The 15,000-nt window shown below is 61.7% G+C and overlaps 2 non-coding genes across 2 annotated transcripts; both read left to right on the plus strand.

Moving 5' to 3' along the window:
- The first annotated feature begins 10,630 nt into the window (after positions 1 to 10,630).
- Positions 10,631 to 12,445, plus strand: LOC142795472 (small subunit ribosomal RNA). Its single transcript, XR_012893056.1, has one exon. It is a non-coding gene; the product is annotated as a small subunit ribosomal RNA (ribosomal RNA).
- Positions 12,446 to 14,164: 1,719 nt separating this feature from the next.
- Positions 14,165 to 14,317, plus strand: LOC142795471 (5.8S ribosomal RNA). The gene has a single exon (XR_012893055.1). It is a non-coding gene; the product is annotated as a 5.8S ribosomal RNA (ribosomal RNA).
- Positions 14,318 to 15,000: the final 683 nt, after the last annotated feature.

The raw sequence follows: 15,000 nt of genomic DNA on the forward strand, positions 1-15,000 counted from the left end.
GCGCGTGTGTTTCTAAGCACCACAGCGTTGTGTCAAAAAAGAGGTGCCTGAGAGAAACGCATGCGACTGCCGTGCTTTGCGGCATAGCACCGTGCGCAAAAACGGTGCGCATGCAAGAGGTGTCAGAGCAAGCGAACTTGTGCCACGAGCAACAGGTCACTAAAAGCCTATAGATGACGGTGTTGGAGGAAAAGAAAAATATCGAGAAAGCACTGCGGTGTGCCGTGCGTAGGGACGGGCGCGCGTGCCACATGCCGCCGAAATATGGGTGTCGGAGAAAACAGAGTGCCGCGCGTAACGAGGGGCGCGCGTGTTACAGAGAGATATGCCCAAACGCATGAAAGTGTACGCAGGTGTCCTAAGGCAGTTTTTTTTTTTTTTTCCTCATTTTGATGTCGCCCCGGCTGACGCGGTTTTCGTTTTTCCGTGCCGCCCCGGCTGACGCAGTTTTTGCGCCGCCCCGGCTGACGCGGTTTTTGCGCCGCCCCGGCTGACGCGGTTTTCGCGCCGCCCCGGCTGACGCGGTTTTCGCGCCGCCCCGGCTGACGCGGTTCGGACTTTGCACTTTTTGGCTGTGCCTGGCTGGCGGCCCACTCACTCGATCGCCAGGTCTGTTTGCCCCGGTGGTTCCACCGCCAGGCTTAAGCGCGAACTTTTTTTGTTTGTTTTCTTTTGATTAAGCGCAAGCTTTTTTCTTTGTTTTCTTTTGATTAAGCGCGGGCTTTTTTCTTTGTTTTTTTTTTTTATTTCGCCCCGGCAGACGCGGTTTTTGCGCCGCCCCGGCTGACGCGGTTTTTGCCGCCCCGGCTGACGCAGTTCGGACTTAGCACTTTTCGGCTGTGCCTGGCTGGCGGCCCACTCACTCGATCGCCATGTCTGTTTGCCACAGTTTTCCCGGTGGTGCCGCACCCGGGCTCGCCCCGGCTGACGCAGTTTTCGCGCCGCCCCGGCTGACGCGGTTTCGTGCCGCCCCGGCAGACGCGGTTTTCGCGCCGCCCCGGCTGACGCGGTTTTTGCGTCGCCCCGGCTGACACGGTTCGGACTTTGCACTTTTCGGCTGTGCCTGGCTGGCGGCCCACTCACTCGATCGCCATGTCTGTTTGCCACAGTTTTCCCGGTGGTGCCGCACCCGGGCTCGCCCCGGCTGACGCAGTTTTCGCGCCGCCCCGGCTGACGCGGTTTCGTGCCGCCCCGGCAGACGCGGTTTTCGCGCCGCCCCGGCTGACGCGGTTTCGTGCCGCCCCGGCAGACGCAGTTCGGACTTAGCACTTTTCGGCTGTGCCTGGCTGGCGGCCCACTCACTCGATCGCCATGTCTGTTTGCCACAGTTTTCCCGGTGGTGCCGCACCCGGGCTCGCCCCGGCTGACGCAGTTTTCGCGCCGCCCCGGCTGACGCGGTTTCGTGCCGCCCCGGCAGACGCGGTTTTCGCGCCGCCCCGGCTGACGCGGTTTCGTGCCGCCCCGGCAGACGCAGTTCGGACTTAGCACTTTTCGGCTGTGCCTGGCTGGCGGCCCACTCACTCAATCGCCATGTCTGTTTGCCACAGTTTTCCCGGTGGTGCCGCACCCGGGCTCGCCCCGGCTGACGCAGTTTTCGCGCCGCCCCGGCTGACGCGGTTTCGTGCCGCCCCGGCAGACGCGGTTTTCGCGCCGCCCCGGCTGACGCGGTTTCGTGCCGCCCCGGCAGACGCAGTTCGGACTTAGCACTTTTCGGCTGTGCCTGGCTGGCGGCCCACTCACTCGATCGCCATGTCTGTTTGCCACAGTTTTCCCGGTGGTGCCGCACCCGGGCTCGCCCCGGCAGACGCGTTTTTTTTTTTCTTTCGCCCCGGCTGACGCAGTTTTCGCGCCGCCCCGGCTGACGCGGTTTCGTGCCGCCCCGGCAGACGCGGTTTTTTGCGCCGCCCCGGCTGACGCGGTTTTTGCCGCCCCGGCTGACGCAGTTCGGACTTAGCACTTTTCGGCTGTGCCTGGCTGGCGGCCCACTCACTCGATCGCCATGTCTGTTTGCCACAGTTTTCCCGGTGGTGCCGCACCCGGGCTCGCCCCGGCTGACGCAGTTTTCGCGCCGCCCCGGCTGACGCGGTTTCGTGCCGCCCCGGCAGACGCGGTTTTCGCGCCGCCCCGGCTGACGCGGTTTCGTGCCGCCCCGGCAGACGCAGTTCGGACTTAGCACTTTTCGGCTGTGCCTGGCTGGCGGCCCACTCACTCGATCGCCATGTCTGTTTGCCACAGTTTTCCCGGTGGTGCCGCACCCGGGCTCGCCCCGGCTGACGCAGTTTTCGCGCCGCCCCGGCTGACGCGGTTTCGTGCCGCCCCGGCAGACGCGGTTTTCGCGCCGCCCCGGCTGACGCGGTTTCGTGCCGCCCCGGCAGACGCAGTTCGGACTTAGCACTTTTCGGCTGTGCCTGGCTGGCGGCCCACTCACTCGATCGCCATGTCTGTTTGCCACAGTTTTCCCGGTGGTGCCGCACCCGGGCTCGCCCCGGCAGACGCGTTTTTTTTTTTCTTTCGCCCCGGCTGACGCAGTTTTCGCGCCGCCCCGGCTGACGCGGTTTCGTGCCGCCCCGGCAGACGCGGTTTTTTTGCACCGCCCCGGCTGACGCGGTTTTTGCCGCCCCGGCTGACGCAGTTCGGACTTGGCACTTTTTGGCTGAGCCTGGCTGGTGGCCCACTCACTCGATCGCCATGTCTGTTAGCCACAGTTTTCCCGGTGGTGCCGCACCCGGGCTCGCCCCGGCTGACGCAGTTTTCGCGCCGCCCCGGCAGACGCGGTTTTCGCGCCGCCCCGGCTGACGCGGTTTTTGCCGCCCCGGCTGACGCAGTTCGGACTTGGCACTTTTTGGGCTGAGCCTGGCTGGCGGCCCACTCACTCGATCGCCATGTCTGTTTGCCACAGTCTTCCCGGTGGTGCCGCACCCGGGCTCGCCCCGGCAGACGCGTTTTTTTTTTCTTTCGCCCCGGCAGACGTGGTTCCCCCCCCCCCCTTTTCGCTCGCCCCGGCTGACGAGGTTTTCGCGCCGCCCCGGCTGACGCAGTTTTCGCGCCGCCCCGGCTGACGCGGTTTCGTGCCGCCCCGGCTGACGCGGTTTTCGCGCCGCCCCGGCTGACGCGGTTTTTGCGTCGCCCCGGCTGACACGGTTCGGACTTTGCACTTTTCGGCTGTGCCTGGCTGGCGGCCCACTCACTCGATCGCCATGTCTGTTTGCCACAGTTTTCCCGGTGGTGCCGCACCCGGGCTCGCCCCGGCTGACGCAGTTTTCGCGCCGCCCCGGCTGACGCGGTTTCGTGCCGCCCCGGCAGACGCGGTTTTCGCGCCGCCCCGGCTGACGCGGTTTCGTGCCGCCCCGGCAGACGCAGTTCGGACTTAGCACTTTTCGGCTGTGCCTGGCTGGCGGCCCACTCACTCGATCGCCATGTCTGTTTGCCACAGTTTTCCCGGTGGTGCCGCACCCGGGCTCGCCCCGGCTGACGCAGTTTTCGCGCCGCCCCGGCTGACGCGGTTTCGTGCCGCCCCGGCAGACGCGGTTTTCGCGCCGCCCCGGCTGACGCGGTTTCGTGCCGCCCCGGCAGACGCAGTTCGGACTTAGCACTTTTCGGCTGTGCCTGGCTGGCGGCCCACTCACTCGATCGCCATGTCTGTTTGCCACAGTTTTCCCGGTGGTGCCGCACCCGGGCTCGCCCCGGCAGACGCGTTTTTTTTTTTTTCTTTCGCCCCGGCTGACGCAGTTTTCGCGCCGCCCCGGCTGACGCGGTTTCGTGCCGCCCCGGCAGACGCGGTTTTTTGCGCCGCCCCGGCTGACGCGGTTTTTGCCGCCCCGGCTGACGCAGTTCGGACTTAGCACTTTTCGGCTGTGCCTGGCTGGCGGCCCACTCACTCGATCGCCATGTCTGTTTGCCACAGTTTTCCCGGTGGTGCCGCACCCGGGCTCGCCCCGGCTGACGCAGTTTTCGCGCCGCCCCGGCTGACGCGGTTTCGTGCCGCCCCGGCAGACGCGGTTTTCGCGCCGCCCCGGCTGACGCGGTTTCGTGCCGCCCCGGCAGACGCAGTTCGGACTTAGCACTTTTCGGCTGTGCCTGGCTGGCGGCCCACTCACTCGATCGCCATGTCTGTTTGCCACAGTTTTCCCGGTGGTGCCGCACCCGGGCTCGCCCCGGCTGACGCAGTTTTCGCGCCGCCCCGGCTGACGCGGTTTCGTGCCGCCCCGGCAGACGCGGTTTTCGCGCCGCCCCGGCTGACGCGGTTTCGTGCCGCCCCGGCAGACGCAGTTCGGACTTAGCACTTTTCGGCTGTGCCTGGCTGGCGGCCCACTCACTCGATCGCCATGTCTGTTTGCCACAGTTTTCCCGGTGGTGCCGCACCCGGGCTCGCCCCGGCAGACGCAGTTTTCGCGCCGCCCCGGCAGACGCGGTTTTCGCGCCGCCCCGGCTGACGCGGTTTTTGCCGCCCCGGCTGACGCAGTTCGGACTTGGCACTTTTTGGGCTGAGCCTGGCTGGCGGCCCACTCACTCGATCGCCATGTCTGTTTGCCACAGTCTTCCCGGTGGTGCCGCACCCGGGCTCGCCCCGGCAGACGCGTTTTTTTTTCTTTCGCCCCGGCAGACGTGGTTCCCCCCCCCCCTTTTCGCTCGCCCCGGCTGACGAGGTTTTCGCGCCGCCCCGGCTGACGCAGTTTTCGCGCCGCCCCGGCTGACGCGGTTTCGTGCCGCCCCGGCTGACGCGGTTTTCGCGCCGCCCCGGCTGACGCGGTTTTTGCGTCGCCCCGGCTGACACGGTTCGGACTTTGCACTTTTCGGCTGTGCCTGGCTGGCGGCCCACTCACTCGATCGCCATGTCTGTTTGCCACAGTTTTCCCGGTGGTGCCGCACCCGGGCTTGCCCCGGCAGACGCGTTTTTTTTTTTTCTTTTCGCCCCGGCTGACGCAGTTTTCGCCCCGCCCCGGCTGACGCGGTTTCGTGCCGCCCCGGCAGACGCGGTTTTTTGCGCCGCCCCGGCTGACGCGGTTTTTGCCGCCCCGGCTGACGCAGTTCGGACTTTGCACTTTTTGGCTGAGCCTGGCTGGCGGCCCACTCACTCGATCGCCATGTCTGTTTGCCACAGTTTTCCCGGTGGTGCCGCACCCGGGCTCGCCCCGGCAGACGCGTTTTTTTTTTCCTTCGCCCCGGCAGACGTGGTTCCCCCCCCCCCCTCCGTCTTTCTTTTTGTTTTTTTTTTCGCCGCGGCTGAAGTGGATTTTTCGGTGCCTCGACGCCCCGGTAGTCGCGGTTTTTCCGTTTCCGCACGGCCCCGGCTGACGCTGCTCGGTCACAGTCGCCTTTTGTGAGGATTGCAGACTTCTTGAGCGCGGGTGTTTTTTTTTTGTTGTTGTTGTTGTTTTATTACGCATTCGCTCCAGCAGACGCTGTTTAGACTTTTTGTTTCCTCTTTTATCCTGCGACGAGGTGACGAGGTTTATTCGGTGCCCCGCCGCCCCGGCTGAAGTGATTTTTCCTGTCCCGTGCCGCCCCGGCTGACGCGGTTGGGACTTCGCGTTTGTTCGGCCGCCACGGGTTTTGGCGCACTCGCTCGGTTGCTTGTTGTTGCCACTTGTTGCGAACCCAGGTTTCTTGAGCGAGCGCGGGCGTTTTTTCTTCCTTTCTTTCTTTGTTCTATGTGTTAGCGAATCGGCCTTTAATATCACACGAGGACTCACAACCAACAATTTTCAGTTTGAAGTGTAAAAAATCTGCAGGTGTTGACGTAACTGACTTGCCCCGTACCCTTGAGTACATCCATGAAGTTCTCGTAGTACTACTAAATCGCATTATTCCAAGTGGAGAAATTCCCATAAACTTGCAAACCTCTACACGAAAATCGGTGCGCGTGATAAAGTTGAAAATTATCGTCCGATATCAAATGTGCCTTCTATAACACAAATTCTAGGAAAAAAAAAAAAAAACACTTGTTCGCCGTTCTCTGCGCCGTGACTGGCAGCACTCCGGCGAAGCGAAACGGGGTCGATTCGAGCACGATATCGGCGTCTTTCGACGTGCTCGCCGGCGACCGTCGCACGAGTACGTCGCACGAGCGCGTCTGCCGGGGCGCCGTTTGCGAAGCCGACGCAAAAGTGGGAACCGCCGCTCGGATGATCGCCGCTTTCGGCAGAGTGAGTGTTGGCACTCCGGGGAAGCGAAACAGCGTGAATGCGCCCACGAAATCGGCGTATTTTGAAGTGCCCGCCGGCGACCGTCGCACGAGTACGGTAAACCGCGTCAGCCGGGGCGTAGTTCGGGACGCCGACGAAAAAGTGGGAAGCGCAACTCGGATCTTCGCCGTTTTTGCAGGAGTGAGTGGCGGCCCTCCTGCGAGACCAAGAAGCATCGATTCGTGCACGAATTCGGCGCCTTTCGACGTGATCGCCGGCGACCGTCGCTCGAGTAGGGCAAACCGCGTCTGCCGGGGCGGGCTTCGGGACGCCGATGCGAAAGTGGGAAACGCTGCTCGGATGTTCGCCGTTTTTGGCCGAGTGAGTGCTGGCACTCGGGCGAAGCCAAACGGGGCCGATTACGGCACGATATCGGCGTCTTTCGACGTGCCCGGCGGCGACCGTCGCACGAGTACGGTAAACCGCGTCAGCCCGGGCGGAGTTCGGGACGCCGATGCGAAAGTGGAGAACGCCGCTCGGATCTTCGCCGTTTTTGGAGGAGTGAGTGGCGGCACTCCGGAGAAGCCAAGGAGCGCCAATTAGCGCACGATATCGGCGTCTTTCGACGCGCTCGCCGGCGACCGTCGAACGAGTAGGGCAAACCGCGTCTGCCGGGGCGGGGTTTACGACGCCGACGCAAAAGTGGGAACCGCCGCTCGGATGTTGGCCGTTTTTGGCAGAGTGAGTGCTGGCACACCGGCGACGCGAAAGAGCGCGAAAGCGCCCACGAAAGTGGCGTATTTGGACGTGCTTGACGGCGACCGCTGCAGGAGTACGAAAAACCACGTCAGCCGGGGCGAGCGACCCACGGCGGTCTGGGTGCTTATCGCTGCTATTATAGGGGCACCCCGGCAGACGCAGAAAAAAAAAATTTTTTTTCGACCTTCTTTTTTGCTGGTCGAGCTCGGGTAACCCAGGTCGCAATGGGAGCCGCGCACGAAAGCGGCGTCGCGAGACGCGTTCGCGGTCGCTAGTCGCACGAGCTCGGCAACCGCGTCAGCCGGCGCGGAGTTCGGGATGCCGACGGCTAAGTGGGTACCGCTGCTCGGATGTTCGCCGTTTTTGGCCGAGTGAGTGCTGGCACTCCGGCGAAGCGAAACGGGGCCGATTCGGGCACGATATCGGCGTATTTCGACGTGCTCGCCGGCGACCGTCGCACGAGTACGGCAAAGCGCGTCTGCCGGGGCGAGGTTTGCGATGCCGACGAAAAAGTGGGAAGCGCCGCTCGGATCTTCGCCGTTTTTGCAGGAGTGAGTGGCGGCCCTCCTGCGAGACCAAGAAGCATCGACTCGCGCACGATATCGGTGTCTTTCGACGTGCCCGCCGGCCACCGCCGCACGAGTACGGCAAACCGCGTATGCCGGGGCGGGGTTGGCGACGCCGACGCAAAAGTGGGAACCGCCACTAGGATGTTCGCCGTTTTTGGCAGAGTGAGTGCTGGCACACCGGCGACGCGAAAGAGCGCGAAAGCGCCCACGAAAGTGGCGTATTTGGACGTGCTTGACGGCGACCGCTGCAGGAGTACGAAAAACCACGTCAGCCGGGGCGAGCGACCCACGGCGGTCTGGGTGCTTATCGCTGCTATTATAGGGGCACCCCGGCAGACGCAGAAAAAAAAAATTTTTTTTCGACCTTCTTTTTTGCTGGTCGAGCTCGGGTAACCCAGGTCGCAATGGGAGCCGCGCACGAAAGCGGCGTCGCGAGACGCGTTCGCGGTCGCTAGTCGCACGAGCTCGGCAACCGCGTCAGCCGGCGCGGAGTTCGGGATGCCGACGGCTAAGTGGGTACCGCTGCTCGGATGTTCGCCGTTTTTGGCCGAGTGAGTGCTGGCACTCCGGCGAAGCGAAACGGGGCCGATTCGGGCACGATATCGGCGTATTTCGACGTGCTCGCCGGCGACCGTCGCACGAGTACGGCAAAGCGCGTCTGCCGGGGCGAGGTTTGCGATGCCGACGAAAAAGTGGGAAGCGCCGCTCGGATCTTCGCCGTTTTTGCAGGAGTGAGTGGCGGCCCTCCTGCGAGACCAAGAAGCATCGACTCGCGCACGATATCGGTGTCTTTCGACGTGCCCGCCGGCCACCGCCGCACGAGTACGGCAAACCGCGTATGCCGGGGCGGGGTTGGCGACGCCGACGCAAAAGTGGGAACCGCCACTAGGATGTTCGCCGTTTTTGGCAGAGTGAGTGCTGGCACTCCGGCGAAGCGAAAGAGCGCGAATGCGCCCACGAAAGTGGCGTGTTTGGACGTGCTTGACGACGACCACCGCAGGAAAACGAAAAACCACGTCAGCCGGGGCGAGCGACCCATGGCGGTCTGGGTGCTTATCGCTGCTATTATAGGGGCACCCCGGCAGACGCAAAAAAAAAAAAAATTTTTTTTCGACATTCTTTCTTGCTCGTCGACCTCGGGTGACCCAGGTCGCAGTGGGAGCCGCGCACGAAAGCGGCGTCGCGAGACGGCTTCGCGGTCGCTAGTCGCACGAACTCGGCAACCGCGTCTGCCGGGGCGGAGTTCGGGACGCCGACGGCTAAGTGGGAACCGCCGCTCGGATGTTCGCCGTTTGTGGCCGAGTGAGTGCTGGCACTCCGGCGAAGCCAAACGGGGCCGATTCCGGCACGATATCGGCGTCTTTCTACGTGCTCGCCGGCGACCGTCGCACGAGTACGGCAAAGTGCGTCTGCCGGGGCGGGGTTTGCGACGCGTACGCAATAGTGAGAACCGTCGCTCGGATGTTCGTCGTCTTTCGCCGAGCCAGTGCTGGCACTCCGGCGAAGCCGAACGGAGCCGATTCGGGCACGATATCGGCGTCTTTCCACGTGCTCGCCGGCGACCGTCGCACGAGTACGGTAAACCGCGTCAGCCGGGGCGGAGTTCGGGACGCCGATGCGAAAGTGGGAAGCGCCGCTCGGATCTTCGCCGTTTTTGGAGGAGTCAGTGGCGGCACTCCGGTGAAGCCAAGGTGCGCCAATTCGCGCACGATATCGGCGTCTTTCGACGTGCCCGCCGGCCACCGTCGCACGAGTACGGCAAACCTCGTCTGCCGGGGCGGGGTTTGCGACGCCGACGCAAAAGTGGGAACCGCCGCTCGGATGTTCGCCGTTTTTGGCAGAGTGAGTGCTGGCACTCCGGCGAAGCGAAAGAGCGTGAATGCGCCCACGAAAGTAGCGTATTTGGACGTGCTTGACGGCGACCGCCGCAGGAGTACGAAAAACCACGTCAGCCGGGGCGAGCGACCCACGGCGGTCTGGGTGCTTATCGCTGCTATTATAGGGGCACCCCGGCAGACGCAGAAAGAAAAAAAAAAAAAAAATGGGGACATGGCGTGCGTCACCGTGCGGCTTCGCAGCGTTGCCGAAGTCGCCGAGCCCTTCGACTGAGCCGAACGGCGGACAGGGAACGTTGGTCGGCCGTTCTAACCTGTCGGTGCCACGCCGAGACGTCGTTAAGGAAAACCGCGTCGTGGGCCTCTACGACGCCGTCGAGTCGTTGTACGTTTGGTGTCCAGCGTGTCGGCGGCGAGTAGCGGACACGTCGTTCACGACTTCGGTCTTTCGCAGTCGACGCGAACTTGCGGAGAGTCGTGGTGCCTCACGTTTTCGGCAGAAACCGCGGCGGAATTTTCCCGTGCGTGCGCGCACGACCTCGGTGCTGTGCCGTCAGCGTAGTGTTGCACAAACTCGTGGCCTACCCAAGGTGCGGTACGTTTGCGGCCGTATCCTCGGTGGGAATTTCGTGAGTAGGGTCGCAAATTCTACGACCTCGGCGGGTTTGAGAGCGACGTAGACTTGTGGCACGCTCAACGTGCCACACGTTTCGGGGCACACCCGCGGTGAAATTTTCTCGAGTACGCTCGTATTAGTGCCCAAGGAGGTCTGGGTACTTATCGCTGCTATTATGTGGGGGTTCTCGTGAGCGGCGTACGCGAAAGCGACCGGGTGTCTGATATGCGGCGGGCTTCGGCCTCGTCAAGCGTGTCCTCGGGTCTGCTCCAGGGGAATCCACGGCAGTCGTCTGCAGCCTCATCCGCTTGATGCGTTAGGGGCTGGTTGTCGGACGGTGCCGTTTTACCACGATATCGAGGTGTGTTCCGTGTCGTCCTCGGGCGATTCAGATGCGAAAGCGCCGAAGACGCGGGCGTGACCCGTCGTCTGGCGGCTTTGCAGTCTCGGCTCCGTTGCTAGTTCCGGCCGGTCCACCGACAGTGCAGCGGGCTTGGGCAACCCGCACGGCGCGACCGAGTCGATGCAACGAAAAAGAGCGAGCATGAACGTGCTTCTTGCCGCACGGCTCCCACTCGTCTTTCGGGAAGGTTGTGCCGTAGCGAGCTCGAACGCCGTCATCTCGGAGTGCAAAATAAGCGTGTTGGGGCGCCTGAAGGTGGCCTCCGCCGCACACAGACTGCGTCCGGCCCGCCGAAGGCGAGGACGGACGCGCAGTCGAACGATTACCTGGTTGATCCTGCCAGTAATCATATGCTTGTCTCAAAGATTAAGCCATGCATGTCTAAGTACATGCCGAAATAAGGCGAAACCGCGAATGGCTCATTAAATCAGTTATGGTTCCTTAGATCGTTTCTTCCTACTTGGATAACTGTGGCAATTCTAGAGCTAATACATGCAGTGAGCCTGGAGCCCTTTGGGTAACGGGTGCTTTTATTAGACCAAGATCGATCGGGTTTCGGCCCGTATTGTGTGGTGACTCTGGATAACTTTGTGCTGATCGCATGGCCACGAGCCGGCGACGTTTCTTTCAAGTGTCTGCCTTATCAACTTTCGATGGTAGGTTACTTGCTTACCATGGTTGTTACGGGTAACGGAGAATCAGGGTTCGATTCCGGAGAGGGAGCCTGAGAAACGGCTACCACATCCAAGGAAGGCAGCAGGCGCGCAAATTACCCACTCCCGGCACGGGGAGGTAGTGACGAAAAATAACAATACGGGACTCTTTTGAGGCCCCGTAATTGAAATGAGTACACTCTAAATCCTTTAACGAGGATCAATTGGAGGGCAAGTCTGGTGCCAGCAGCCGCGGTAATTCCAGCTCCAATAGCGTATACTAAAGCTGCTGCGGTTAAAAAGCTCGTAGTTGGATCTCAGTTCCAGACGAGTAGTGCATCTACCCGATGCGACGGCTCGGACTGAACATCATGCCGGTTCTTTCTTGGTGCACTTCATTGTGTGCCTCGAGATGGCCGGTGCTTTTACTTTGAAAAAATTAGAGTGCTCAACGCAGGCGAGTCGCCTGAATAAACTTGCATGGAATAATAGAACAAGACCTCGTTTCTGTTCTGTTGGTTTTTGGAATACGAGGTAATGATTAAGAGGGACGGACGGGGGCATTCGTATTGCGGCGCTAGAGGTGAAATTCTTGGACCGTCGCAAGACGAACTACTGCGAAAGCATTTGCCAAGAATGTTTTCATTGATCAAGAACGAAAGTCAGAGGTTCGAAGGCGATCAGATACCGCCCTAGTTCTGACCATAAACGATGCCAACCAGCGATCCGCCTGAGTTACTCAAATGACTCGGCGGGCAGCTTCCGGGAAACCAAAGTATTTGGGTTCCGGGGGAAGTATGGTTGCAAAGCTGAAACTTAAAGGAATTGACGGAAGGGCACCACCAGGAGTGGAGCCTGCGGCTTAATTTGACTCAACACGGGAAAACTTACCCGGCCCGGACACTGGGAGGATTGACAGATTGAGAGCTCTTTCTTGATTCGGTGGATGGTGGTGCATGGCCGTTCTTAGTTGGTGGAGCGATTTGTCTGGTTAATTCCGATAACGAACGAGACTCTAGCCTATTAAATAGGTGCGGGGTTCCCAGCACCTTACAACCTTCTTAGAGGGACAAGCGGCTCCTAGCCGCACGAAACAGAGCAATAACAGGTCTGTGATGCCCTTAGATGTCCGGGGCCGCACGCGCGCTACACTGAAGGAAGCAGCGTGTCTTTATCCCTGTCTGAAAAGACTGGGTAACCCGTGGAACTTCTTTCGTGATTGGGATAGGGGCTTGCAATTGTTCCCCTTGAACGAGGAATTCCCAGTAAGCGCGAGTCATAAGCTCGCGTTGATTACGTCCCTGCCCTTTGTACACACCGCCCGTCGCTACTACCGATTGAATGATTTAGTGAGGTCTTCGGACCGATGTCCGGCGCGGCCTTTCGGTTGCGCCGGTCTGTTGGAAAGATGACCAAACTTGATCATTTAGAGGAAGTAAAAGTCGTAACAAGGTTTCCGTAGGTGAACCTGCGGAAGGATCATTAACGGATTGTGAAGGGTGAGCGCCTCAGCTGCGTCTGCGCCCGACACTTTCTGCCGCTGACCCCGTTTGGACGCGGGGTCGGCTTTTCCCCACGGGGCTGCCTGAATGTGGAGCGGCACCCCGTGACAAATTGTTGCGCCCAGCGGACGCCAACACCGCGACCTTGGACGGTCGGCCAGGTGGCGGACGCGGGTACAAACGGCGCAACGCACTCATAGGTCGGCTTTCGACCCGCCACTGCACCGTGGCTCGAAGCGCTCGAAATGCGCGACCCGACCGCTGCGGGACCGCCTAGTACTGTAAACAGGAGCGGCGGAGCGCGAACGGCGAGTCGTGGTTACGTCGGTAGAAGGCGAGGCTGCGCGTTCCCGAAACGCCAGCCGAGTGCCCTCCCGACCGTTCGAGCGTGCAAGAACGAGACCCGACAATCGCGCGGCGACTGCCAAGTACGAGAGGAACGGCACAAGCGTCGGCGGTCGGTCAAGGAACTGGCGATGTGACGGGTCCGCTGTGCACCAGTGCATACCGTCCCGCCGTCCGCGGCAAGCGCCTCCGCGTCCTCGGGTGACGGAGGCTGCCGGTCGGTTCTTGCAGGCGAGGGATCTCGCTGGCACCGGTTCGCGTTGACGCGCGGCCGGTCATGGCACGGCGATGCGACGGCCGAGGTGCGCAGTACTCGATGGAGGAACCGCACGCTCCGATGACCGTCCCGCCCTCCGCGGCGTATGCGTACCGACCGTAATGGTTGCAGCAGCGCCGGCCGGCTTTTGAATTCGCCACACGAAACACGGTGCGAGATCGCGGTTAGGGGAGCGTCGACGTTGCCAGGCGTTTTGCTTGCTGCCGAGGGAAAGGCGGCACGGCCACGTCGCGCTCGTCGCGATTAGCGGGTCTGCGCGCTTTGGGAAGGTGCCGCAACGACTTGCCGAAAGAGGAAGCACGGAAGAACGAGGGACTTGGACGTCCCGACAATTGAACGCACTTGCGGCCAGGCCCTTGCTGGCTTCGTTCTTCCGCCTCGAGTAGGCTCGTACGCGGCTCCGGCGCCGAAAGTGGTCCTTGGCACCGACTTCGGTGGACGTGGGAAGTGCCGCGCAAGTACGGCGCGCCTGGCTCCACCTGTTGGCTAAAGTAGGCAGCCGGATCGGCATTTTGGTGTGCGGTGGCAAACCGTGGATGCGAAAAAAGCTTGTGCGATTTCGTGGAACAAAAAGCGGGGGTCCCCCTTTTTATGCGGAGGAGACCGACCCGCCTGCCGTGGTGAACCGCGACGCCACGGTAAAAACGGGAGAGGCTTGTCGATGGGACCGTGCATCCCGCGCTCCACGGAGGCCGGGAGGCGGCCGCCCGAGGAAATGTGTAGCCGTCGAGGCCCGCATCTGCGTGCACTCTTATCCAAATGGGTGTACCGCAGGCATTTTCTGGTTAGGCGGGCCAATGAGAGCGAGCACACAACGATACCTACGGGTCCGGCTTGGAGAACCGGCTTCGACGCCTCCCGAGTATTTATAGAGGGGTGGACCACGAAAGCACTCGCAAGTAGCGAAAGCGAAACGCCGTCCGAAACACACCGTTTGCTCGATTTGCGGCAGCCGAAAAAGGCGCGGCAGAGTTTTGGAGTCCAAGCGTGCGCTGAAAAGCGCCCTTCTTGGCCACTGTTTGGCCGAGTGCCAGAAACGTTTGGTTTTGACTGTACGGAATTGAACAAACACTTTTTCACGACTCTAAGCGGTGGATCACTCGGTTCTCGGGTCGATGAAGAACGCAGCCAGCTGCGAGACTTGGTGTGAATTGCAGGACACACTGAGCACTGATTCTTTGAACGCACATTGCGGCCTTGGGTCTTCCCTTGGCTTCGTCTGTCTGAGGGTCGGATCACATATCAAGAGAGCCTTCGGCGCACAAGGGAACGTGAGCCGTCGACTCGTTTTGACCGCGTCGGCAACACGGACAGCACGCTGAACACCTCACAGCGAGCGCCAACAGCGGCCACTCAAGGGCGAGACGGTGGCGACCGTCGTGCCAGAGCCCAACCGAAACGGGGGCGACCGACTGCATTGAGGATGTGGCACCTCGTTGAGACCGCCGCAGGACTTCGAGTCGGAAGGAAGCCTGCAGGGAAAGTGCGGTCGAGGTTGCGTACTCCTCTCTGCGACCGGGCGCGCAAGAGCTGCGAGAGCCACGGACGCGCAACTTTAACGCACGGTAAACACGAGGAGCGAAAGCCGGCCAGCAAAGCTTCTCCAGCCGTGCGCAAAGTGCGCGAGATCGCAGCCTTGCGTTGCGCTTGTTGCCCTCGAAGTAAGCAGGGTGTCCCGTAGACCGGGCGCTCGAACACGCTGCGGGGCCGTGCCTCCTCCAGGCTTTGCCGCGCGAACAGGGAACGTTCGCGCGCAAAGCGCAGGGAGGTGAGGAGGCTGCGCCCGACGTTTGCGGTTCGCTGCGTACGCGGTTGATGCGGAGAGCACGGCGCGACGACTTGCCGCGAAGCGGAAAAAGTCTCCCGCACGAGTTGGCGAAACGTTGGCGAAGCTTAAGGCGTTCTCGTCGTAGTCC

The sequence above is a fragment of the Rhipicephalus microplus genome, unplaced genomic scaffold (genome assembly GCF_043290135.1).
Source record: "Rhipicephalus microplus isolate Deutch F79 unplaced genomic scaffold, USDA_Rmic scaffold_690, whole genome shotgun sequence".
Taxonomy (NCBI): Eukaryota; Metazoa; Arthropoda; class Arachnida; order Ixodida; family Ixodidae; genus Rhipicephalus; species Rhipicephalus microplus.